General features: G+C 42.4%; 1 protein-coding gene across 1 annotated transcript in view; it reads left to right on the top strand.

Moving 5' to 3' along the window:
• The first annotated feature begins 328 nt into the window (after positions 1–328).
• The window catches only part of col9a2 (procollagen, type IX, alpha 2), a 219,825-nt gene continuing 193,864 nt past the window's right edge, over positions 329–26,289 (top strand). The window contains exons 1-3 of the mRNA XM_079523496.1: positions 329–394; positions 2,241–2,356; positions 18,268–18,384. The gene's annotated coding sequence lies outside the window, so the exon portion shown is untranslated. The remainder of the gene's footprint in view (positions 395–2,240; positions 2,357–18,267; positions 18,385–26,289) is intronic.

The raw sequence follows: 26,289 nt of genomic DNA, 5'->3' as shown, positions 1-26,289 counted from the left end.
CTCTCTGTCAGGTCTGTCTGTCTCTATATCTGTGCTTCTCTTGTATTCCCTCTTCCCTGCTGCTTTTCCTTCAACTCCCCTACGTGCTATATTTATCTCATCCACCAGGTGTCCTCTGTCTTTCCCTCTATTCCCTTTCACCTGACACGCTGTCTTTTCAGAAAAGGACCACCCCCATATTAATTCCATGCAACCTCATGTTAATAATAATAATTAATTTCTCTTTTGGGTCACAAGCTAAAAAGTTTGGGAACCACGTACTGCAGTGATGGCCTATTGTAGGCTAAATTGGTCAGTCAAAGAGGAAGCCAAGCATCCTGTGGATTGGTGTGAATGATATCAGGCTGGACAGAAACATGTCTTAATGCACTGTTTGTGTTTAACGTCATTACAGGTGAGCATAAACATAAAGTGGGTTAACTTCTTAGACACTACTAACCAGTAACCAGGGGGTATTTTGATGGTGGAAATGTTGTCCGTTTGTCTCCATAATGTTTGTTTTGGTTTAGTAATGTCCTGCTAGCAGTTAGCCTAGCAGCTGCCTGAGCTTACCTTAGCCACTTGCTTTGCAGCTAAAGCTAACATGGTGACTGCAGAGGCCCCAAGCTGCTACTGTGTGACTCACTGACTCTATGATGTTATTCATTGAAGTGTGTAACATCACCAACATTTACAGCTGTACTGTTTCATAACAATCCACCATAGAGCATGACATATGAGCTACTTTCTTTAGTATAGGAGTTTGGAAGCGCTCATTTTCCATAACGCAACGCCCCGCTGCTTCCTGCATTATGTGCAATTTCAAAACGGGTGATACCAGGGGTGTCATAGGGTATTTGAACGTGGGGGGATTAGTTTTTTCCATTTTTGCCTAAATTGAACGCAATTAACTTCCAATGGACTTAATATAGTCAAAACCGAGTTGGCCAATCACAGCAGGGCTTTTCTAACTGCAGTGGGATCATAATAACGGATCGCGGACATCCAAGCGGAACAAAGAACAACAAAAACAGCCAGTCAAAGTGGGGGGGTGACATCATCTGTGAGAGTGGGGGTGTCGTGTCGCATCCTACTCACCATAATGGATGTGACGCCCATGGGTGATACGCACGACCGCCGTTGCGTGATTTCCAACGAGCGCTTCCAAACTCCAACACTTCAAAAAAAGACAATCCCCTGCACAGAATGTATCGACACAAAGTAGCTCATAACACGGTGGATTTCTATGAAACAAACCCTTTGCTAAGATTGTTCCTGACAGAAGAAGCTTTAATCATCAGATAAAATAAGAAGCACTGCGTCGGTTCTAAGTTCAATTCCTTTTTAAAATCGTGCTTTTTAATGAAATAAAGGATTTTCTACTTGAACTGAACAGAGATTCTGTTCTTCTTTAATTCACCACCTTATTTTTTTCCCCACTGATTTCTACAAAGGAATTAAACTTAGAACTTTTGTCCAGAGAAGAAGCTTTAAACCTGGAAAAAATGTTGGCAACTAATTTAGATACTTTTGGAACATATCAAAAGACCTGTGCAGTGCACAATGTCTCAGTTGATGTTTAGAAATGAAAGGTACCATGAACTGTTTCAGATACTGTGGATGATAATAATAATAATAAAATCCTAACAATGTTATTGTGACATTTGAATGATAAGCTATTTCTGAATCAAGCCAGCTAGAGGCAAAAGTAGGCTATTAATCTAATCTACTCTAGGCAGTTGTCAAGAGAAGATAAGTAGTTAGTTTGTTTATTGATTGATTTCTGGTTTTGAATTGGTATATTTGACTAAGGTGATTAATCACCACCAATTGCAGGTTCTCAAAGTAAACATTTTCATGTCAAGGCCGCCCAATTTGAAATGAATTTTGGCATGGACCGGACCCTCCATCTGACAATATTTTGCCAGAGAGACCCCCATATGAGAGGATTTGTGAAGTTTTGACCCCACTTTGAGAACCAGCAGTGATCTTTTTCTTACATCTGACCCATGCACTCTGACTCACATGTGGGGGCTTAGCCCTGTATTTCTTTCACTATTTTGAACAACATAACTAAAAAACGAGAGTTATGATTTTGTGCAGCCTCTGTAAAATGTTGGACTACCTCCAAAAAGGCCTCACGCCCACGCTGCCTCTGTGGTTTTATCCCTTATTCCTTGCATGCCTACAGTACCATAAGTCTTGTGCTATTGGTGGAACAGGACTGTGGAACAACATGATTTACTTTTGCTTTGTATCAGGTAATCGGGCAGAGAATGCTTCTCTCACCACCAACCTGCACGATTCCACTGATCCAAGAGGATTCTCTTTATCCGACTGTGAAATGATAGTGGATGGAGGCAGTGGTGCGTACAGGGTAAGGGATCCTGAAACACCTTTTTTCACTGACGAAAACTAAATGGAAACTAAATGAAAACTAAGCTATGACTAAATATATGGACAATTTCGTCAAATAAAAACTAGACTAAAATGTTAGGAAGGGACTAGTGGACAAGAGATCCAGTATAAGTCATTTTACACTTGGTTGCATGTTGAAAATAGCAGATCTACAAGCAGCGCGACGCGCTGTGAGCTTGTAGATCGGCTATTTTCAGCAAGTGTAAAATCAGTCATTACGACGGCATCAAGGCCCGACAAAATAAATTTTAGTCGACTAAATCAGCCGTAGATTTAGTCGTCTAAAATCTTATGATATTTAGTCGACTAAAACTAGACTATAACACTAAGACATTCCTGGTGACTAAAATGTGACTAAAACTAAAGGAAAACTATTCAATAGACTAAGAATAAAACTAAAATCTAAATTTGCTGTCCAAAACAACACTGCTCGGCCCGCTCTGTGCTGCTTGCGGGCTGGTATGACTGACAGACATGAAGCCATGTTGTGTGCGGTGACTGGATATGACTGATGAGCTCTCTGATTGAGGAATACAATCAGAGCCACAGGGCATCGCAGAGAGAGAGAGAGAGAGCGAGCGAGAGAGAGAGCGTATCAGTACGGGACTGAATCTAGACATTTTAATTTAGTGGGCCATAATTAAAAATCTGTTTGCCAGTTTCTCCTCTCCCTGCTTCCGAGTCCCGCCTCCCCTCGACGATTAAAGATTTAATCACCATCTGCAAAAAAAAAAGAGAAAAAAAAGCCTGAATTGGTAGGCTATGTCTAACCTGGGGGAAGAGAGGGAGGGAGAGAGGGAGGGAGGGGGGGAGGGGGAGAGAGAGAGAGAGAGAGAGAGAGAGAGAGTGCTGTTTTATTTGCCTTCCATTAATTTTTTTCCAAAGATGAAAACAATTCTGACATCATCATCCTTCGACCTCTTTCCATCGGGTCCTGTCAGCCATAGCTGCTCCCAGTTCTTGGAATGTCAGTCCTGTGTCCCAGACTCCCTGGAGATTGTGTCAGGATATGTATGAGGCCTGGTTCCTCTGGACGACTGGGGGAGCCGCCATAGCAGTGACCATGCAGCAAAGATCGCTCTATGTCTATAACATGCTACGGTTGTTGTTATTGGCGGCAGTTCACCATAGATCTGCTCTTTGGTTGGATGAGTTTTCCAGGAGATGTTTTTAACACACATGAGGAGTCTTGCATATGTGCCATCAAGCCGGTCGTGTAATTTCTTCTTCATAGTCCATGTCTCTCAGCACCATATAATAGGATGCTTTCAACACAGGCCCTGAATAGTCCACTACGATGACAAACAGGAAAGGTGCGAGTGTGTCACCTTAATTGTATTAAATATTGCCTTTAGTTTTTAAATGGTTTGAATGATGAACATTTCTATTATATACTATTAACAACTTTACTAAAATGCGAATTATTGTCCAGGTTGCATACTATAAAATATAAACTTTTAATTTTGACTGCTGGGTAAATCATTTTGTACCTTAAATTGTACAGTCCAAATTGGAATTGTCGGGGGGACAGATGACATTTTTATGGAAATAATTGTCAATGCTAAAAAATAATTAAAGGATGCTATTCTTTCTGACCTTAAGACTGAATATAGCAACATTTTGGATAATGACATTTCAATGCCACAGCTGTTTGTCTAAATCAAAGATGTGCCAACGGTGTGGGACATATTTAACAATAAACCAGCCAAAATTCTCACACGTCTCCCCCCTTCTCCGCTCGCTCCATTGGCTCCCGGTCGCTGCCCGCACAGAATACAAAACTCTGATGCTGGCATTCAAAGCAACCAAAGGCATGGCCCCCCCATATCTCACAAGTATGATCGTACCCTACAAACCCTCCCGCTCACTCAGATCAGCCAACGCAGGGAAGCTGGAGGTACCTTCACTAAAAACGCCGGGACAACGCTCCACACGTCCCAAACTCTTCTCCCTTCTGGCTCCAAAACTATGGAATGCACTTCCCATTGCAGTCAGAACTGCAGCCTCACTCCCAATCTTCCGCCGTAGTCTGAAAACCCACCTCTTCAGACTCCACCCTTGCCCTAGCCTAGCCCCTTAGATAGCACATTATGTAGACTTAGATAGTATTTTAAACAGACTTATAGCTTGTTATGTAGACAGCTCTAGAATTGCACTTTATGTAGTCATAGCACTTTATAGTACACATGTATAATATATTATATAGTATAGTATGTATAGTTGACATAGATACTCCAATGTTACGTTCTTAGTTTACGCATGATTCATGATAACTACTTTTTATACATGTGATGTATGCCATGCTTTTTGTTATTGCTTAATGTAAGTCGCTCTGGATTAAGAGCGTCTGCTAAATTGTAAATTGTAAATTGTAAATTGTAAACCGGATACGTATCAAGTACAGGAGTGGAACGCAAGCTTTATGGGAGCAGCATTAAGGTTAATTACACTTTGACAGCATTTAACCCATTCTGGGCCGGAACTCCTTTTGGTGTTTTACTCCTTCAGGCCGGGAACCCATTTTAGGGTTCTGTACAGTATGTACAGTATTCAAAAAAACTGATATTCAGAAAACTTAGGTCAGGCTTTAGAAGGCGTTTTTAGAATCGGCCTCAGGCCTATGTGTGGAAGATCACAGGTTACAGAGGAGGAAGTGAGCTGAAAGTAAGAAATTGTTGAATTACTTAATGATCAATCTTGATGTTTCCTTCACTCATCGCCTGACAAAACTGAAGCCAATACTAAACAGGTGCATGATTTTATACACAATCTCTTTGTACGACCAAGTATCTCAGTCCCACACTGTGTGGGCACTCAGTGCACTGCTTCAATAACCCTGTTGTGGAACGTTTTACACTGCCATGCTGCGAACTGATGCCAGCAGTTTTCCCATTGGGTACAGGGAGGTCGGGCTGGCGAATCATGAATGCCAGGAGTATTGGTGGTAATTGACCATCGCACACTCTGTGCATGGATGAGAAAGACACCCAGTGACAGCTGTCATCCAGTCGCAATTCAGAAACATTTGTCACACTGTCTTGTCTAGGCTAGATCGGTTCTGAAATGGTGTGGTATGAGGGTGCCTGTCAATCAGAGATTTGGCATTATGACCGATATCTCTCCTCTGTTTGTAATGTTAAGTCATTTAACATTTTGCTGCGTACTGAAATGGCTTTCTAAAGGTCTTTACACTGGGGGCATGAAAAAAAACCTCAATTATTTCACACTATGCCTCATACAGGATGATGCCTTAATTTGTAGCGAAAAATGAACCTTGGTCTGAAAGAAAAAGCCAAGATTCAGTGTAAAGGTCCTTTCAGACGAGCAGCGACTGTAATTCATTTTCAGTGATACTGATAGCTGTGCGTTTACTTTGGACACGCAGAGAAGTTGAGGGTCGACAAAGCAAGTGGTTTTTCCCCATGAATTTGTCGCGCGAGTGCTCGTTTTGTGCACACACCCGCAGCTGACTATAGACCTGTATTGGTTTTTCTTTACACTACGCGTCCCGCGCCCCTCATGAGCAGACCTGTCGTTCATCCAGGCGACAACGCCGAGTTTTTCCTGTTACCCACACCCTATACTGTATATAGGTTTTTGCAGTGGATTATCAGTTGCAGGGAAAAAATATACATTTTTGATTGTATTACTTATAGGCCAAAATGAAAAGTACAGTATGTCAATTTAAAGATGAAAGGGGTGAGAAATGATGATATGGGTTTTTAATGATATCGATCCAGCTGTGTCAGAGATTAACAACTGTACACTGACGGACGGAAGGACGGACAGACTGACACCCGCTCCCCGTCTGAAAGGACCTTATAATGCACTCATGACAAAAACATTTAAAAAAATTATATATTTTCAGGGGAATTATTGGCACAAAATAAAAAGCAATGACACCCATGATTGAATATATAATATGAAGAATGCTTTAGTGTTGTTTTGAATGGAAGGCTCCATATAGTTCTGGTGTACTTTTCAATGTTGGACTCATACCGGTAGTCGAGTTCAATACATTACGAAAACTGAACAATACTACCAGGGTGACAGCCGAGGTCATGGATGAGAAATGGAAAATAGTCACTAAAAGTATGAATAAATGTTTTTGATCGTTAGAGGAAGAGAAAACAACATAATTGCGTGTATCAGACTTTATGTAGGCCTACAATATTTGGTCAGATTCATTTTTTCTATAACATAAATCTAGGACGAACTGAATTTCACTGTAAAAGATAACTTTATCTCTCACTTACCTCACTCTAATTAAGTCAAAGTAGAACTGCCTGGAGTTATCTGTGGGGAGAAAGTGGGTAGGCCTATAAGGAAACTTTGAAACGGTGACAGATCATGAATTACAACTCAGTCTATTTCCTCTGCTCCTCTTATCGGGTTCAGAGACCTGCTCTAAAGGGGAGCTTTGGCTCCATGTATCAGTCCAGTGCTTAATGGAATTGTTGGCGCCGTATCAACTTTGGCCCAAAGAAGAGGGAGGTGTGGATTGGAGCAGGTTGGATTCGGAGAAAAAAAGAAAGAAAAATACCCAAAGTCTTAAGTAGCGTGTGTTGCTGGCTGCTACGGATAGGCTGTGGAATTGTGAAAGCATGTGTGGCTTAGGAACACATAACTACAATGGCAATAGTAGCCTATTATTATACAGCAGCTTTTTAATCTCCTCCAGGCCGACAGTCTGCGATTACGTTTTCACCCCTGTCCGTCCTTCCGTCCGTGTGTCAGTCTGTCTGTCCTTCCGTCCGTGTGTAGTCTGTGACACAGCTGGATCGATATCATCAAGAACCCATCCTCATTTCCCACCACCTTTCATCTTTAAATTGACATACTGTACTTTAAGTTTTGGTCTATGTAATACAATACAAAATATATATATTATGTTTCCCTATATTATGATGCAAATTACGCAACTGATAACCCACTGCAAAAATGTGGGTAACAGGTTATTTTCTTATCCAAGGTCAAGTACCATTTTGTGATTTTGAAGGGCATTCATTAAAAAAAACGATGCATCGACTTCATTAACACAAGTCGATTCAAATTAGGAGAAGTCGAAAGTTGAAAAAAAACAACCAAAAAAAACATTTTCATTTGTTTTCCTCATATTATTTTTGCTCATGTGTGTAGTGTGTACAGAATTCAAACTGTAGGATTGGATATTGTCACGGACAGAAGTAATTCTTTCCCTTTGCATCGGAGTTCAGCCACAAGCCTTAATTAACAATAACCTGCAGCTGTGTTCTCCTTTGATCTGCGCTCTCAGCGTGTCCCACTAATGGACTGGCTGTTGAACTGCGCTGTGTCAAAGAAGTACAGTAGTACTTTCTCCCCCCCCCCCCGTGCTGACAGTGACCAGCTTTACGCGCGGGACGCATGAATCTCTCCGTCTCCGGTCAGTGCGGGTTGTTTGCATGGCTCAGAAAAGACGAAGCTTGAGGACTTTATGCTTGGAGTTGTTGTTGGAGGAGAAGGAAACGTTGTTGTTCACGGAGGAGGAGGAAATGTTCACGTCGTGACGTGGAAGGTAATAGCAGATTGTATTCTGATCTGATGATGTGCCAAACTGCTGTTGGTTGCAATAATGTTAATTATACCTATGTCTTCTATTTTGCCGCTGTGCTGCTGCGCTCAGTGTGCTGTGCCAATTATGCCTCGTCTGTCTGTTGCGTTCTCTTTTCTGGTCTATGTGCCAGTGTGTGTGTGTGCCTGGCCTGCACTGCACTGTTTAGTGTTTACTATAAAATGTATGTTTTGATAATCAGCGCCTTGCCATAGATAGGCCTACAGTGTGTGTAGCCTAGCTATGTGTTTTCTAATGGGTTTCTGCTTTCTGTGCCATATTGGAGAGGCCACTGTGTGCGCTGTGTATTTAGTGGCTGATTGATTGATCGATTGAAATATTTATTAACAGTTTGCAGAATTACAGTACATTTCAAGCACAAACTCAATACAAAGGCTGTTAACTGAGTGGACGACCCAATTAAGCATTACACTTATGCATTCGCATGTCTTAATGACTGTTGGTAGGGCGTTCCACATTTTGGTGGCATAGGAGCGAAAAGAATTTAGTCCCTTGTTTGTGCCGAATCTGGTTGTACATGGTTTGTTGCACTCCCTCTGGTGTTGTGGGTGTGGACTTCGTTAACATTAAGGAAGTATCTAGACAGGTACATGGGTATCTTGGTGGTGTATGGAATCTTGTGGACCAGACCCATTGCAAGATGCTGTACTCTGTCGTCGACCCTAACGGCCGGGCTCCACCGGGCGCGTCAGCGTCGCGTCTCCGTCACCGTCAGGGAATGTTCCCTTTTTAATCAATGAAGGGTGGCTCCACTGCCCGCGTTGACGGAGACGCGACGCGTGCATTAAAATTGAACCGGTGCGTTTTTTGACGCGACGCAGACGCAACGCAACGCGTCCGGTGGAGCCCTGGCGTAACGGCCGGGCTCCACCGGGCGCGTCAGCGTCGCGTCTCCGTCACCGTCAGGGAATGTTTCCTTTTTAATCAATGAAGGGTGGCTCCACTGCCCGCGTTGACGGAGACGCGACGCGTGCATTCAAATTGAACCGGTGCGTTTTTTGACGCGACGCGACGGAGACGCAACGCGTCCGGTGGAGCCCTGGCGTAAGCCATTCCAGCCTGTCGAAGTTTGACATGCCGGCACCCCCCCCCCCCCCCTTGTCATATAAAACGATGCATCGACTCAACTTCAACTTTACTGTCTGACAAGTCGACTGGGAAAAATCTCACCTCGTTAATGCCCTATGCTTTTTTCTCAACCCGACTTGACTATTGTAATGTTGTTAGTTGGGCTTCCTTCTCATATAGGCCTACTGTCGGTCCAGAATGCCATACTTTTTAACAGGAAAATCCAAGCCATGTTGGCCTTCCTTCACTGGCCCCTGTACATTTTAGAAATGATTTTAAGATTGCATCTGCATGTTAGGCTGGCCCTTACAAAACAGGCAGTGCATTTTATTGTCCTTTTGTCTTTATGGTTTGTATTATTATTGGCTGAACAGCACTTTGGTCAAGCACTAGATTGGAAAGGATTGTACCGTATATTATGTAGAAACTTGAAGGGAACATGCAGTATTGCACACACAACACTGCAGTAGCATTGTGAATCAGCAACAACATGTCCTGATTCTTGTGCGCAGATAATATATAAATGACTGTACTATCAAAGTTGTGATATGACTATAGCCAGGGCTGCCAACCCTTCTGCATGGAGTCTCCTGGATTTTGGGTCTTCAACATTTTTGAGGCCAAGGACCCCTTAACTAATGAGACAGAGATGAAGCAGGGACCCCCGCTACATCTATTGTATGTGTTGTATATTAAACTTCTTGTTTTGAGATGGAACTTGATGGAGAGGCTTTCACAGCTCACCATATTTAGCTGATTGTCTTTTTTTTTCTTTTCTTTTTGAAGATGACATGATGAAAAAGAAAGACAGGGGGGATGTGGAATACTACAGTAATCCACCCAACTCTACCGCGTTAGATTTATTCGGAGAATGAATACTGTCAATTTGATTCCCCAACATCTATCGATGAATCGGTACAATAATGTTTCCAGCCATGGTGAGACTACATGCGGTTAATTACAGTATGCTATGCTTACAGTATGCTTTGAAACAAAAAAGCTTTGAAAAAGAGCATTCATGCTCAGTGACCCAACCCTGAATAGTTCAGAAACACAAGTGCCTATTACGGTTGTGAACAATTAAGTGATGCTGCAGCTTTGATGGCTGTATAGATTTGTTTGACAGATTGATTGATTGAAATATTTATTAACAGTTTGCAGAATTACAGTACATTTCAAGCACAAACTCAATACAAAGACTGTTAACTGTGAGTGGACGACCGAATTAAGCATTACACTTGTTTACAAGAGGGTTCACCTTGTTCAATTCATCAAAACATTTAGAGACGTACAAATAGTCACTTCTATATAGTCAAAGAACAGAACAGGAATTCATCATAAAGGAGGTAAAAAGGGAAAAGAAACATATACAGTGAGGGGAAAAGGGGGTGGGCGGTGGCTGGGGATTCAGATTTTACGGGGGCCAGTTTCGAATTGCAGCCGTCCGTAGGTGCCCTTTGAGAGCGGTTTTGAATGAGTCAAGGGATTTGCATGTCTTAATGACTGTTGGTAGGGCGTTCCACATTTTGGTGGCATAGGAGCGAAAATAATTTAGTCCCTTGTTTGTGCCGAATGGTGTTGTGGGTGTGGACTTTGTTAACATTAAGGAAGTATCTAGACAGGTACATGGGTATCTTGGTGGTGTATCAAATCTTGTGGACCAGACCCATTGCAAGATGCTGTACTCTGTCGTCGACCCTAAGCCATTCCAGCCTGTCAAACTGGGCAGGGGTGAGGTGGGTTCGGGTGGTGAGGCCAAGTAGGAGCCTGGCCAGTTTGTTTTGGGAAGTCTGGAGCCTAGCTTTAAGGGCCTTTGAGGTGCTGTGGTACCAGGAGGTGCATGCATAGTCAAAGAAACCTTGTACGAGGGCTCCTGTTAAGGTCTTCAAGGTGTTTTTGTTGACCAGTGAGGAGATCCTGTAAAGGAATCTTGTTCTTTGGTTGACTTTTTTGATTATGTTGGTGGCCATTTTATCACCAGAAAGATTGGCCTCCAGGATGGAACCTAGGTAATTTCATCTTTACGTGTGATAACATTGTCACCCACTCTAACCAAGAAGCCATTTGCCTTGCTGAGATTACTATTAGATCCAAAGAGAATGGATTCAGTTTTTCCCAGGTGTAAAGAGAGTTTGTTATCAGCGAGCCAGGTGCAGATTCTACCGAGTTCAGAGCTGAGGGCCTTTTCAACCTGCAGTTTGTTGTTCCTGTCCGAGACTAGCAGTGCAGAGTCATCTACGAACAGGAACAAGTTGCAGTCACAAGTAGAGATGATCGGATCGGAGTTCTCAAAATAAATCAAAACGTCCGATCGATTAATGTCCTGATTGTCATCCAACAAACTTTAAACTGAGCAGATTGGACCTCCCGTTCCAGAGATAACGGCCAAAACGTCTTGAAAACGTCTTTAGTTTAATGTGGGCTAGTGGTGTTTTTTTCTCTCTAGAGAGAGAAAAACACCACCACCACCATGACATATCTGGGTGACGCCGTGTTGACAAACGTGCCTCTGTTTAAAGTCATCAAAGCCCCCCTTGCAATGCACTCCCTTCCCAGACCCCTTGTTAGGATGTTTACTGCAGTGGAGTAACTACCTTCCATTTACATTTCACAAAAGTTTTGCTCGTGTCGTACGTTCTAGTCCAAAAAAGCGCTTCAGAACCCTGTGCAAAGCAAAGCCTCCGCTTAATTAATTTTGCATTGCATTGTAAACAGCTGTGCCTTGTTATAGCCACACAAGTTTCTAACTTGCGGTCACAGTCGCGATACTTTTCAGTTGTTTGGTACTTTTATATGGATTTAACTGTAACAGAAAGTTCTATCCACAGTCCCATCTCCCAGTCACGGAGCTGGGACTGACACACACAGAGACGCGACGACGAGCAGCACGTTCATATGGTTCATATAGAGACACACAGGGACTACAAATTTCACGCCCCCAAATGAGACAGCGGCCCCACTTCTGGTCCGTTTCAACTGTGTACTGCAGCTGTCAATGCAATCCCTATGAGAGGCATCATGAAATACCCTAATTTCACTGGTTCATTACTGAGGCTATAGCGATTTTCTTTGTGTTCTAATAAAGTGTCCCATATGTTTGATTTGTCCTTTTCAGTGTCACATACCTGCCATCTCAATATACATCCTACAATGTACTATAATATACTCCATCACTTTGTGAAAAGTGCTAGCATTGTAAATCTCAAGTCAAAGTGGTCGCACGGTATATACGCCACGGTTGCATCCCTTGAGGTTTTCAATACCCAGATATGTTTGTTGTATTTCGTTTTATATGCTATGTATTTGTTGAAAATGATCTAAACAGCATCTTGCAAGACTATTATTAATACTCATCTGGAGAATTCACTAGGTAGTTGAAAATGTCAGGATGTCACTCCTCCATTTAGCTGGGTTATTTTCCCATGCAACTATTCCGCAAAGTTAATTATACAACAAGTTGTAACAAGTTGACAGCGGTAAAACACACCGTCGGAGCTCCGTGGTAGGTAGAACATATATAGTAAGCCTGTGACATGTTCAAAATATAGACATGAATAACAAAGTCAGTCGGGATCGGGATGTATATTGAGAATTTCACTCTTCAAAGTCGGCGCTCGTAGCCTCGTAAAGGCAGTGACGTCCCTTAAATGCGACAGGTTCTCTGTCTGCCGTCTCCCCTCTGCTCCGTTAACATTATGGGTAACTCATTCAAGTGGTAAATTAATTGTGAAATACATCCTCTATTGAGAAAACAACAATATATGTTGACAAAGACACTTCATACATTTGGAAACATATTTTTATTCAAATCAATATAGTCTTCAGTTAATTTCATATTATTTTAAAAGTAGGCTAACTACAGTTGAATTTCAATGGACTTCTATGGGCTGGCCTGCAGTATCCGTGCCAATGGACCAGAAGTGGGGACGCTGTCTCATTTGGGGGCGTGACATTTGTAGTCTCTGTGTGTCTCTATCCAGCTAGAAGCCAGAAGTGTTGCCAGTATAACTCTATGGCAGAAACAAGCAACCTAGGTCTATACAAAATAAGCCAAAAAGAAGCAACACTGGTCGTTTCTGGCCAGTGTTGCCAAATCTGTTTATAAGCGATTTTGGGTTATTTTTGTAGATTGAAAAAATATTGGGGGTCCTTTGCTCTTGGCATGAAAATGTTTGAGAACCACTGCTCTAAAACAATATTAGACAAAGTTTGAGCCACAAACACATTGCTCTCTCTCTTACCTTTTGCATAAATTAAATAGGCCTATTCATGATTCTGCTTATAGAGAAGTTAGTTTGTTTTATGGAAACAGTTGTTTGTGTCGAATGTGCTAATAGAGGGTATGCGCATGCTTAAAGTGAATGGCACATCGAGTGGCAAATTGAGTGGCAAAGCAACCTGAAAAGTGAGTTTAACATTGTTTAACTTTGTTTAATGCAATCAAATAGGACTTTTCTGTGTGGATGTATGGGCTGTCAAGGCCAGAAAGTAGTTTTTGCCACTCAGTAGGCATTCCTGCATAACTTCCGGGTTTGATGATGATGTCACGCGCATACCCTCTATTGCACAGAATTATTAAAAAGACAGAAAATGGGCAAGCCATAAAATAATGCACATTGCACTTGTCTTTTCATGTGGAAATAAGGTAAATAAAAAAAGTAACATTAATGTTGTCATTTAATCAACCGGCCCCTGGCCCCTTGCCATTTTCATAATGTGGCCCACATGTTCAGCTATTTGAGTATCCCTGGTTTACTGTGTCAGAAAAGGACACCAAACTCGCAGTTTGCAAGGTGTGTGATTTCACGACGCTGTGATCGGTATCGGCAATATCGGTATCGGCAGATACTGCTTCCGGTGATCGGTGATCGGCCCCCAAAAACCTGATCGGAGCATCTCTAGTCACAAGCTGTCGTTTACATAACATATATTAGTACAGTACTATCATCAGTGTGTTTGTTTACCCATTATCTTTGTTTGTAATATATTATTGCATTCATGTTAATAACTTAATGTGTTTTCAGATATTTATATAAAATAACAAAGCCAGTTGTAGGAGTGGTTTACACCACTCAAAAAATCATGTCTGACGTAATGAAATCACACCCGGGTGAACAGGGTGAACATAGCAACCATGCTAATTTTTTCTGCACTAACAAAGCCAGTTGTAGGAGTGGTTTACACCACTCAAAAATATAGTACTAGTAACTCTGAGGCCCCCGTCCCGGAGACAGTTTTGAAAACCCCTGGACTATAGCTTAAATCATTCTGCAACGGGTTTGAAGCCACCATCTGCTGCTGAGCGTGTAATTAGTTATCACTGCTGCATCATCACCAGACTTACACTTTGCCTCTATTATCCTCTAACGTTCTCCCTGACATAGATACCCTCCAAGGTTATAATAGTTATCAAACTGAAAGTACAGACAAAATGCCCTTAGTTTTAGTTTTTCTCGTTACCAAGAGGAACTGAATTTATATTTTTAAAATGTATCTTTTGTTGAGTGTTTATTACACAACAGGCCTACTTACCTTTTTGAATCCTGCACCTGACAAATAAACCAAAGAGTATGAAAAAACTCCAACTAAACTCCAACTACCGGTAAGTGTTATCACAAAAATCACAACTAATAAAAACTAAAACTAAACTATAATGAAAAATCCAAAACTATTATAACATTGATACCCTCAGAGCTGCTCTCTGACATACCAGTAAGACGCCTGTCGCCATGAGGGCGAGAAGCGACCTTGCCCTAAAGGGCTCCATATATGGAGTGTAAGACACACTCCATATATGGACGAGTGTACAGGGTTTGATGAGGTCAGATGAAAATATGGAATGTCAGAACAGGTCAGCTCCATATATGGAGATCTAAGGGTGGCAGTGGGGCAGTGTCTTGAGTGTCCAGGCGTTGATGAGGTCTGGCCATATATGGAGCGTGTCTAGAATGTACAGAGTTTGATGAGGTCAGATCAACATATGGAATGTCAGAACAGGCCAGCTGTGGAGATCTAAGGGTGGCAGCGGGGGCAGTGTCTTGAGTGTACAGGGTTTGATGAGGGCCCAGGTAGGGCCGGGCCTTAATTTCCGGGCCTGTTGAGAACTCTAGTTTTTGCTGGCTGCCGGGCTGCACTAATGACTTTGGGGCAGGCCCGTCTAGAGTTTGAATGGACAGGTATCAGTCAAAAGGGAGACATCGAAGAGGAAGGACGGGTGGGGAGGGATCAACATATGGAATGTCAGAACAGGTCAGCTGTATGGAGATCTAAGGGTTTGAGGTCAGATGTAGAGTTGATTCAGTCTTATACGGTCGCAACAAAGTTAACCACTTTCAACCTGGCATCTCTAATTTGGGGAAGCCATTATTGGCGCACATTTTCAAAAAGAAAAAATTCTAACTTAAAATAATAAATGCAAAAAAAGCTGATCTACAAGCTCACAATCATCGTATTGTGAGCTTTTAGATCTGCAATTTGAAAAGCAATAAATGTAAATACAGTACAATGTAAGTGTTGATTGCGTAACATTGTATGCACAGTGTATGATGTTTTTCCATGTTTATTACAATTCTGCGCTCTCTGTTTGCAGTGAGTGAGTGATAAAATACCTCATTTTAGTTTATCCACGCAAGGTTTATTTACATTCCCAATGCTAATAGGGATGTCTGCTCATGACTGACGACAAAGTCAGTGCACACATTTCCAAATGCAGCTGAATCACCCATCCTGCTGACAGATGACACCTGCGCGAGGCCCCAGTCATAATAATATAACGCTAAGCTGAAGTCTGTATCATGGCTTAACTTGACTCAGGAAACATAAATTCATCTAAATCTTCTTTTACTGCTACAATTTCAGTCTGCCAGTCCAACCCTGTCACTGTGTGTTAAATAAATAAATGGACCCTTTTTTTACAGAGATGACATGATGAAAAAGAAAGACAGGAACAGATGTGGAATGGAAATAATAACCACTGGAGTGACTACTACAGTAATCCACCCAGCTCTACCGGCTTAGTTTAGCTTACTGACCACTTGTATCTTGACATTACTGATGACAAAGCACACTGTGGTTTGTTTGATCTCTGAGGAAGCCATGTGTCTTCCATTCATTCCTTACGGTGATTACAAATTCAAATGTCTGACCTATTTGGCCCTCATTGACTCAGTTATTCAGGTGATTCTGTAGTGTATTGAAGAATTTGGACAAAGTCAAATGTAGTGCCTGTAATTACTAGCAAAATTGTCCATGTTTATCTACGATATAGTCGCTGGCAGTGACCTTTTCCTGATCTGAAAAATAAAGTGGATGTTTAAACATGTCTGCCTCACAACAGCCCCACCTGTGACCTCCCCCTTCACTTTTGCTGTGGGATTCAGTCACATACAGTAGCATTGCCATCTGGTTTAGGCAGGCCGATGGAAAAGGTCTATTTTTGACCTATTCCCAAATGTTGTATGAAATGTAACGGTGGTCCAGAGTTATGTCATTAGTAAAGACGGAGTGAGTTAAATTTGTAAAAGGCTGTGAAACATACATAGGTTTTCTGGCGGGCGCCTGATTCTGATCAGCAGCAGACCATGAGCTGAGGGGGTGAAAGGTGGGGCTATCAACTGCTTTTTTTTGTGACCGGAGGTCACAGTTAACTATGAAACCTTGGCGTTTTTGATACGTAACCCACAATCCCTGTCACTCTGTCACGTCACCTAACTCAAATCCCCGTCACTCACCTCAGGCAAGACCCCAGGTCATCGTGACATCACGTGACATCAGCCCCCTGGTCACCCCAGACAAGCCCCCAGGTGCCCAGGTCATCGTGACATCACGTGACCCATATATGGTGACCAGGTCATTGTGATGTATTGGTCAAAGTTCATCCCATGCCAAAGCGACCACACTCGCCCAGCATTCTGACGTCACCCAGGAGGATGCGTGCACACGCCGATCTGCCCCAGCAGTACGACCTCCACACTCTCACGGAGGAGACTGCCGACGAGCGACGCCCTCGTCTGGCCAGGGAATGCCAGAGGCGCCGCCGTCAGAGACTAGAAGCTGCATAATTTGATTGTGTTACTTGTACTGAGTATCTTCTAGTCTGATGAATTAAGATTAGCATTGGTGTTGAATTTGAGCAAAGGGTGAACTGGTTGTGTCTTTGATGAACGCAGTCAGAATTTAGCGTTTCAACAGTTCAGTGTCTTCCTTAAGAACACTTCAACACATTTGAAGACTAGCCTGGAAACCAGAGAAAACTACATGCCACACAGGGAAGGAAAAACAATCACTGGGGAGATTGGTCTGGCACTCCTCAGTTTTCATCACCCGAGGGTCGTGGGTGACCAATCAGAGCCCACTATTTAGGATGACCATATTCCCCAAAAGAGGACACATGCGCGTACATGTGCGCATGCAATGCATGTATTGTGCGTGTGCAAACTGCAAAGACAATGTTGTGGTTGGAAAACTTTGTTTAGTTACTTAATTTGAAAGTTTGTTCAGCTAGCGTACTGGAATGTGTTTCTACCCGAGTTTGAATGTTGTGTGTTCTTATATTGCTGCATAGCGTATGTAAATTAGACACGACTGCATGTTTAGAATGCTTATAGTTAGACTAATTTGTGGATGAAAAATACAATGGCAGCGGATTATATATGCTGTAGGCGAGTTGAGTTCTCGCTAACGCACTGGACCAGGGCTAGCCTCACCGCACGTCTGTACCCTTTGTTTTGATCTGGGAGTACAACGCGGCTGACGGCACTGCTGCTTTATAATGAATTAATATTCGGGGTGGAACTCTGCCTCACAGAGTGCGTTTTTCCAAATTAACTATGAACGTGCATTGTAAATACAATGCTGGTCTGTCGATGCACAGATATTACAGTAAACTCAAAACCCCGGACGTTTGAAGGATCAAAGCCGAAGGTGGCGTCTACCTTTCTATGTCTATGCAGTGCCACCCCTGAGTTAACCTTGAACCCCTGAAAACAAATGTGTTGCATTTCAGATGTTTTACTGCATAGTATTAAACGGTACAGCTACCTTCAATATGAGAGAAAACAACGACCCAGAGAAAGATTGGGATAACAAAAGAGATTAGTATAGTAAACAAAAATAATGTATGTATAATGTGCCTGTCATTTTGAAATACTGTTTACCTAGAGGTGTATTTCTGTCTCCTTTTCACTTTTAGTTCTCTCTGTGTCTTTCAGGCAGATTCCTGTCGCATAAGTAGCATGGCTGTGGTTTGATCAACCTAAGTTGGGCATCTGGGCTGGCATTACCATGCAGCCGAAGCAGAGGTTTTGGACCAAGGCCTTGGCTGGCAGGTACCGTACAATACTGCTGTAGTTATAGAATCGTAGCTGCTCCGGTTGTTATTTGACTTTTAAAACATACATTTTATTGTTTGAGGCAATTGCAACTGGCATTGAGTGTGGGTACACGCATCTGCAAATGATATCCACAGAGACCTGCTGTAGAGACTACGGTACTGTCAAACCGAATGAAAGAGATGGAGCTTAGCACACTCTGCTTCTGTGTGTTATCCTTCATGTCTGTGTATATCCTGGTGTCTATGGATATCACATTTTTGTGGCTAGTTATTTTATATTCACATATAAAACATTCACAAGTATTGACGGCTTCCAAGCGTCTGAACTCTTGAACTTGTACTGAACTTCTACTGAACTCCAATGCCTATTCTTATTTCATGATTATATGATGGCAGGTCTTGTACAGTACGGTGGTGGCTTCATGGAATGGAATGGAATGGAATTTTATTTTGTCATTGGACACAAGTGTACAACGAAATTAATCTGTTGGCATCAATCCAAATGCAATACAAGAGGGTAATCATAATGCAAAAGTTGTTAGTATTGGCAAGAGTAAAAACAGTAAGAAACTAGAAAAAGTGCCCTTCCGGGCACAGGTCTCCACCAGGAGGATAGGAGTGTGTGTGATGTTTGGCAAAATGTTTAGGAGGATGTTTTTTTCATTCATTTTGTTGAGGAAATGCAGAGCCAGATCACTCATAGCATCTCTGAGGATAGAATTCTGGATGAGCAGGATATGTGCAGCATTTTGTACAAAACGGGCCACTCCTGAAAACTTTGGAAGGCAATCTTAGCCAATCAGTGTACAATCTGAGAAATCCAACAGACTCGTCTTGATCACATGACTACAGAGATCATGTGTACCGATTGCCATTTCTTCATACGCCTTTGATGGCAATTGGATGATTTGAGGCATTTTGTTCCAAAAATGTGTTTTGCAAAAATCAACCTGTTGGTGGCGCTATAACAGGCCAATGTGAAAAGGGTGGGATATATTCCTCAGCCTAGTAAGAAAAAGTGTGAAAGATTTCACGTAAATTGCATGCTGCGTTCATGATTTGAGGCTATTGTTCAAAACGGAGCAATCTTGCAAACTGTGAAAGCCAATTATAGCCAATTAGGATGGAATATGAAATATCGGACAGATCCGACTTGAGCACATGACCATAGAGATACTGTGTAACGATTTGTGAGATTTTTGGACAGAATCTGGAGGAGTAATATCAAAACATGTGTTTTACAAAAGTCGGCCTCCTGGTGGCGCTATAAAAGGCAGATGCGGAAAATGCAGGTCAAAGGTTGTTTAGGAGGATGTTTTTTTCATTCATTTTGTTGAGGAAATGCAGAGCCAGATCACTCATAGCATCTCTGAGGATAGAATTCTGGATGAGCAGGATATGTGCAGCATTTTGTACAAAACGGGCCACTCCTGAAAACTTTGGAAGGCAATCTTAGCCAATCAGTGTACAATCTGAGAAATCCAACAGACTCGTCTTGATCACATGACTACAGAGATCATGTGTACCGATTGCCATTTCTTCATACGCCTTTGATGGCAATTGGATGATTTGAGGCATTTTGTTCCAAAAATGTGTTTTGCAAAAATCAACCTGTTGGTGGCGCTATAACAGGCCAATGTGAAAAGGGTGGGATATATTCCTCAGCCTAGTAAGAAAAAGTGTGAAAGATTTCACGTAAATTGCATGCTGCGTTCATGATTTGAGGCTATTGTTCAAAACGGAGCAATCTTGCAAACTGTGAAAGCCAATTATAGCCAATTAGGATGGAATATGAAATATCGGACAGATCCGACTTGAGCACATGACCATAGAGATACTGTGTAACGATTTGTGAGATTTTTGGACAGAATCTGGAGGAGTAATATCAAAACATGTGTTTTACAAAAGTCGGCCTCCTGGTGGCGCTATAAAAGGCAGATGCGGAAAATGCAGGTCAAAGGTTTGTCCTTGGCCTCTAGGGAGTGTGCATGCAACGTTTCACGCAGATCGGTGCAGTTGTAGGTAAATAATGTGAAAAGCTGCCTCATGGTGGCGCTATAACTGGCCGTTCTGGAAAATGTGGGGCAGAGGTTCATCGTTGGCATCCAGGGAGTGTGTGTGCAAAGTTTGGCATCGGTCGGTAAGGCTGAACGATTAATCGTTTTCAAACCGAAATTGCGATTTGAAACCACGCGATTAGCAAATCGCAAAGGCTGCGATTAAAACAAAAATCATAATCAACCCGGAGCGCGTCTGATCCAGTATTTACAACACGGCTATACTGTGCTCTCTATTCTAACCAATCAGAAGTGTCCCTGCAGTGCATGTGACTGCAGTGCATGTGTACACGCTCGCGCAGTGCCCAAAACAAAGTCATCATTTACGTCTACTCTGCTCTGTGTTCAGTGCGTTGATGCTAATGCTACCAAGTCAGCAGCAGCTGAGGAGCAGATAGCGTCTGCGGAGCCCGAATAAACTTTCTTAAATCCGCACAATTTAATCCCAAAGAGATCAGGCACTTCGGGGATATGGCATTATTTTGGTTTTGACGTTACAGACGTCCAACAAGAGAGTTTTGTGCAAGACCTGTCATGGTACAGCGACAGTCAAAACATCCCGCAGCAACACCACAAACCTTCGCATGGCACGGGCGCTGTCCTGCTGTCCTGTCCCCTGTTTATTTTATTAATGCTACATTGTCGTCGTCGTCCCCGATTCTAGTGAACCGGTCCCCATTGTGGTGCATGTACATTTGTAATGATTTGTCTGAGCGAGGTCCGCAAAATTGTACCGAGATCCGAGAGCCATCATTAAAAAAAAAGCTTACACCAGGACCCGTGGTGGGAAAATAGCCGGCCAACAAGCTCATAAACATTAAAGTTAAAGTTATGAGCTTGTCTTAAACCTCAGACAATATGATCTCTAATAATTGATAGCCTAATTCTGTCATCACATCTGTCAAAATGTAGCCTACACTTATGCAATGCATATGCTTTTATTTGGTTACAAAAATCCCACCCGTGTGAAGTGAGGGGCGCTCTTATCATCGTACATCATCATGACGTAAAATAGACACTAGGCCTATTTCTTTGCTCAGACAATGACATAAAATTGTCAATGGGAATTTAATGTTTGTGTAGGACGTTTGTGAACATACGTGCACTGGATTTAGGAGGGGCTACTGCCCCTCAAAAACAAATAAATCAATTGAACATAATATCTAAATGTGAATATTAAATGAGAATCACAATATTGTGCTCTGATGATTAGATAACTGTAGCCTAATAGCACTTGCACTTAAATAGAAAGTCTGGAAATTACATTGCATTTATGGTCTGTATCCAGAGAGCTATTTACAATTATTTCTAACATTACAATTTTAACACACATTCTTACAGGTCAATTTGGTTAGTTAGCCTACATTATTTTGAGCTGTCTCACATCCTGTGAATCCTGACATCACTGCCTGGTAAAGTAAATGAATGGTATGCCATTTGGTATAATGTTTCATTACTTTTTAAATGGACACAGTGAATACTAAATTGAAGCTTTACTTTTTAAGTGGTGCAACCACTTCATTATGGAGCTTTGTGTGTCTGTGGGTGGGTGGCTGGCTGGCTGGCTGGGTCTGTCCGAGCACGAAAACAGAATTTGGTTGGTTTTCACAACCAAGTGTCACTGTTGCGCAGCCTAACTGTATAGGCCCTATATGATGATTTTAGGTGTGACATTACTGTACAGTGACTGTACAGTACAGTACAGTACAGTACAGTACAGTACAGTACAGTACAGTACAGTACAGTACAGTACAGTACAGTACAGTACAGGGACCGCCTGGGGACCCACACACGGTAACTCATTCTCGACCGTTTCGGACACGGGGCGGCTCGCCTAAACCGGGCCGGCACCCTGGGCACGTTCCTGTGGGTCTGGAAGTTTCGGGGACCCCCCCGGGGGCGCCCACACGGAGTTGCACCACTTACTTCACACGGGTGTGATTTAAAAAAAATATATCGCGAGTCAAATCGCAATCGCAATATTGGTCAGAAAAATCGCAATTAGATTTTTTCTCAAAATCGTTCAGCCTTATCGGTCGGGTTAACGGTGCCGGAGATTAGCTGTACACAGACGGACGGAAGGAAGGACGGACACACGGACGGAGTGCAAAACATACTCTCTCCCCATGCCTTCGGCCTGGTGGAGACAAAAACAGTTTATGTACAGTCAGTAGGAGTTCATATTGGGGGGGGGGGCAGATTATCATTTGGTTAAAGAGTTCAAGAGAATAATGACTGAGGGGAAGAAGCTGTTTCTGGATCTGGTGGTTGAGGTCTTGAGGCATCTGTAGCCCTTTGGCCTCTGTGAATGGGAGGGGTGGAACAGTCTGTTGTTGGGGTGGGAGGCATCCTTAATGATACTAAGGGCCTTAGACCGGCAGCGCTGCTTGTAGATGGACTCTATTGTTGGCAGTGAAGAGCCTATGATACGCTGCGCAGTTTTCACCACCCTCTGCAGTGATTTCTGCTCCCCAACAGTACAGTTTCCATACCATACAGTGTCCCAATTTACAATTACAAATGAGATATTTATCGGATGCCTTGAAGACTTTGTGCTAATCAAAAACATTAGTCAAACAACAACAGGTTAAGTTGTCTCCAAATAATTCGGGCATAGTCTGCAAATTACAGTCACACAGTGACAGTACACCCCCACGGCGAACAACGATGTTGAGTTCCCGGAGGCTGCATAAATAAGTTTGATATTCATTTTATAATCTCACAATAAAAGACCATGAGGTAAGATTTCTAAATGAGACGAGGCAGTGTGTGGTACCTTGCCAGTTGACCCTTACCTCCGCACAAGCTTAGTAAATCTTTATAAAGCCTGCCTGTTGAAATCATCAATATTTAATCTTGCTGAAATTTCAGCGCATGATAGACAGCTAATTAGAATAGAAATAGATAAATGCCATTGTGAAAGAAGCCGGGTCATTCCGTTTTAAATAAAAATTGAAATGCATGACGAAAAAAGCAATGTTTAACCGTGGGGAGTTTAGGAAAAAAAACTATTCTGCTTGGGAAATAGTTTTCTAAGTAGAATGAATAATGTACCCTTGTTCTACATTTGAGTAAAAAAGAGCTTTCAGGTTTGCAGACGTTAGTCACCATTCCATTGCATTCTACCATTTGCACTAATTCAATTAAAATGTTAGGTCCACTTTCATCACATCATTCTTATTTTATATGTACCACCATCGGCCGCAGGAATCCTCCTAACCCACTTTGAACTCCCCGCTGTAACTCTTTTAATCATTCCGTTTCACCACCTAGTCATCCTTAGGCATGGCGGATGTGGCTCCTTTTTAAAAGCCACCCTTAAAGATTTATTATGAAGATTTTCATCAGTGAGTAGTACGACGGCTTGGCATGAAGATATGGAGATAAGATCTTAGGGAGAGACCGGATATGAGCAAGGGGGATGCATTATAAATAATTGTGTTTTAGGGATGGGACCCGAAGTGGTACAGAAATGTATGCAGAGAGGGGGTGAAGAAAACACAGAGTAAAGGAGGGCCTGAGATTGAAGTAGGTTAATATGCCAAATAAGTGAAGAAAGCCATGCCCACAGGCTTTTCATATCACACTGAATCAGTGTTAGATGTGAAGACTGGCGGTCATAAATGAAAGGCACAGTTTGGTGCATTAGATGGAGCGTCCATAGGCCTATACCTGTATACACACACTACAGTGGGGATTTTGTAGCCTGGCGCGGCCAGACTCATAGCGAGGGTTCACTGATGTTTCCTTATATGCGGGGAAGAATCTTCAGTGAATCCCCGTTATGAGGCTGGCCAAGCCAGGCTAGGGATTTTGGGGAGATCTAAAACAATCCAGGACGCAGGAATCCTATTTTGCCAATGTTCCATCTCTTTCTTGACATGAGGACCACTCTCTAGCGTGTCGGAGGCCAGGGTCGTGAATTAGACATGCGGTGGTAATATTTGATGCTGGAGTTATAGCTAACACACACACACCTGAAGCAGGTATTAACCCATTAAGACCGGGAAAGCATCTGTGTCACCTTATACTGTAGCTTTTAACCACTTTAAACATTATTTTAAACTTTAGCTAACTTTTGCACCACACTACAAGCTTGTATGATCTGCTATTTTTGTAGTAGTGAAAATGTGCAGGCAGCAAACGTATTTTATCTCAAATCTTTGCTTCTTGGGGGTCCCTGGAACAACATATTTTCAGACTTGGGTCGGCCAATTACATATCAATTTTGTGGTCCCGCTTGACTTTGATACCCGCTTGACTTTGAACCACTGATATAGAAACATAGGTTTTTCAGAAATCTGTCATGATTGAGCAGACATTTTGTAGAATACGGTCTTAAAGGCTTAAGGATCTGCAGCCCAAGGGTCTGGTGGAAGTTTAGGACTGTTCCTTGTCAATTACTTATATGGTCAAATTAAATATTGAGCTTCTCACAGGCTCACAGGGTTCAACACTCAATATCCAGATTGCTGCAGTGGGGCTGGATTGGCCACTCTAAAAGTGATGAGGTAACCACTGGGAAATAACCTTACCTCTGCCGCAGGATGACTCACAATAAAGACAGAGACACACGGGATCAGTTTGAACCTTACCGATACACCGGCTGGACCGTTGATCTGTACTGGCAATTATATGCGGCCGATGTGTCCTGATTTGTAACCTCTTTGAATGTGCCGTCCCTATTTTGGGCATGTTGTTATGGGTCAAACTTTTTCAAATCGATTCGAATAGCACTTTCTAGGAACGTCCAGAATCAGGATCAGCACCGGATCCAAAAACCTGGCATTATAAATTATTATTACAAAACCCCTCGAAGCTCTACATTTTGAAAGAAAAGTAAAAGCAGCAGTGCCTGACAAGGTCAACGATGGTTCAGTGTGGCACGGACTGTTCCTCGCTTTTGACGAATGCCACTCTAAGGCCTGGAGTTCATTAGTCATCGAGACCATAAATCCTTTACACCCGGTCAGCATGCGTTTGGAACGGCTGTGATTTAGGTGCCCATGGTTTACCCAACTCGCATATAATAACTTGCCTTAAAGAGCTTTAAAGAGATCAGAGAAATCCAGGGAGAGAAGCCCCTCTGCCTCTCCCCCTGTCATCTTAGCCCAGGACAAGGCGTGACTGATGGTGTGGACTTGATCGACTACTTTGCATGACGTACAATCAGATAAAATGGCCATCACTCCGGCTCTATCGCACCATAAATCACCCCTGAGATATGGAGGAATATGTATTCACTTTCTCCATAAATCACGGTTATCCCTCATCTAAGAGTCAATTATCTAACGTGCAACAAATGGCTTGGCAATAACCTTGAAGACAGGGGATACACTTAGGGAGGCCACCTTTTGAATTGTTAAAGCTGATGCCTCATTTCTTGCATTTTCCTGTCTTTTTTCCCCGTCCATCCAGTGGACGCGACACTGCATTATTCAAAGGCCATTTAATGGAGGTTTAAAACAGCTCAAAAAGTTTTATTTGATAAGTACCATCGGAAAGCTGATGACTCACTGCCCTCGCTGTCTTGTGGTTAAATAATCGTCAGTGTCGATAGGTGAATGGTATTTCAGGTGATGAACACCGCTGGAGATGCTCTGCTCCTCTATAATTTTGTAATTGTTAAGAGTTCACTTTTGCACCCAGAACCTTGTACAGCACACTAAAAGCACTGACTGAGTGACGACCATGAACAAGTAAAAGAGCATATGGGTTTATTCAGACTGTTGTGCTGAAATATTTTGAGAGCATGTTGGTGAATTGAATAGGACAGTCACTATTACATACAGTAACTGCCTATCACACTTATTTGAGATAATCACAATTATTTTTGCATAAGT

The sequence above is a fragment of the Electrona antarctica genome, assembly GCF_951216825.1.
Source record: "Electrona antarctica genome assembly, chromosome: 15".
NCBI lineage: Eukaryota > Metazoa > Chordata > Actinopteri > Myctophiformes > Myctophidae > Electrona > Electrona antarctica.
This window is presented reverse-complemented; position numbering and strand designations above follow the sequence as displayed.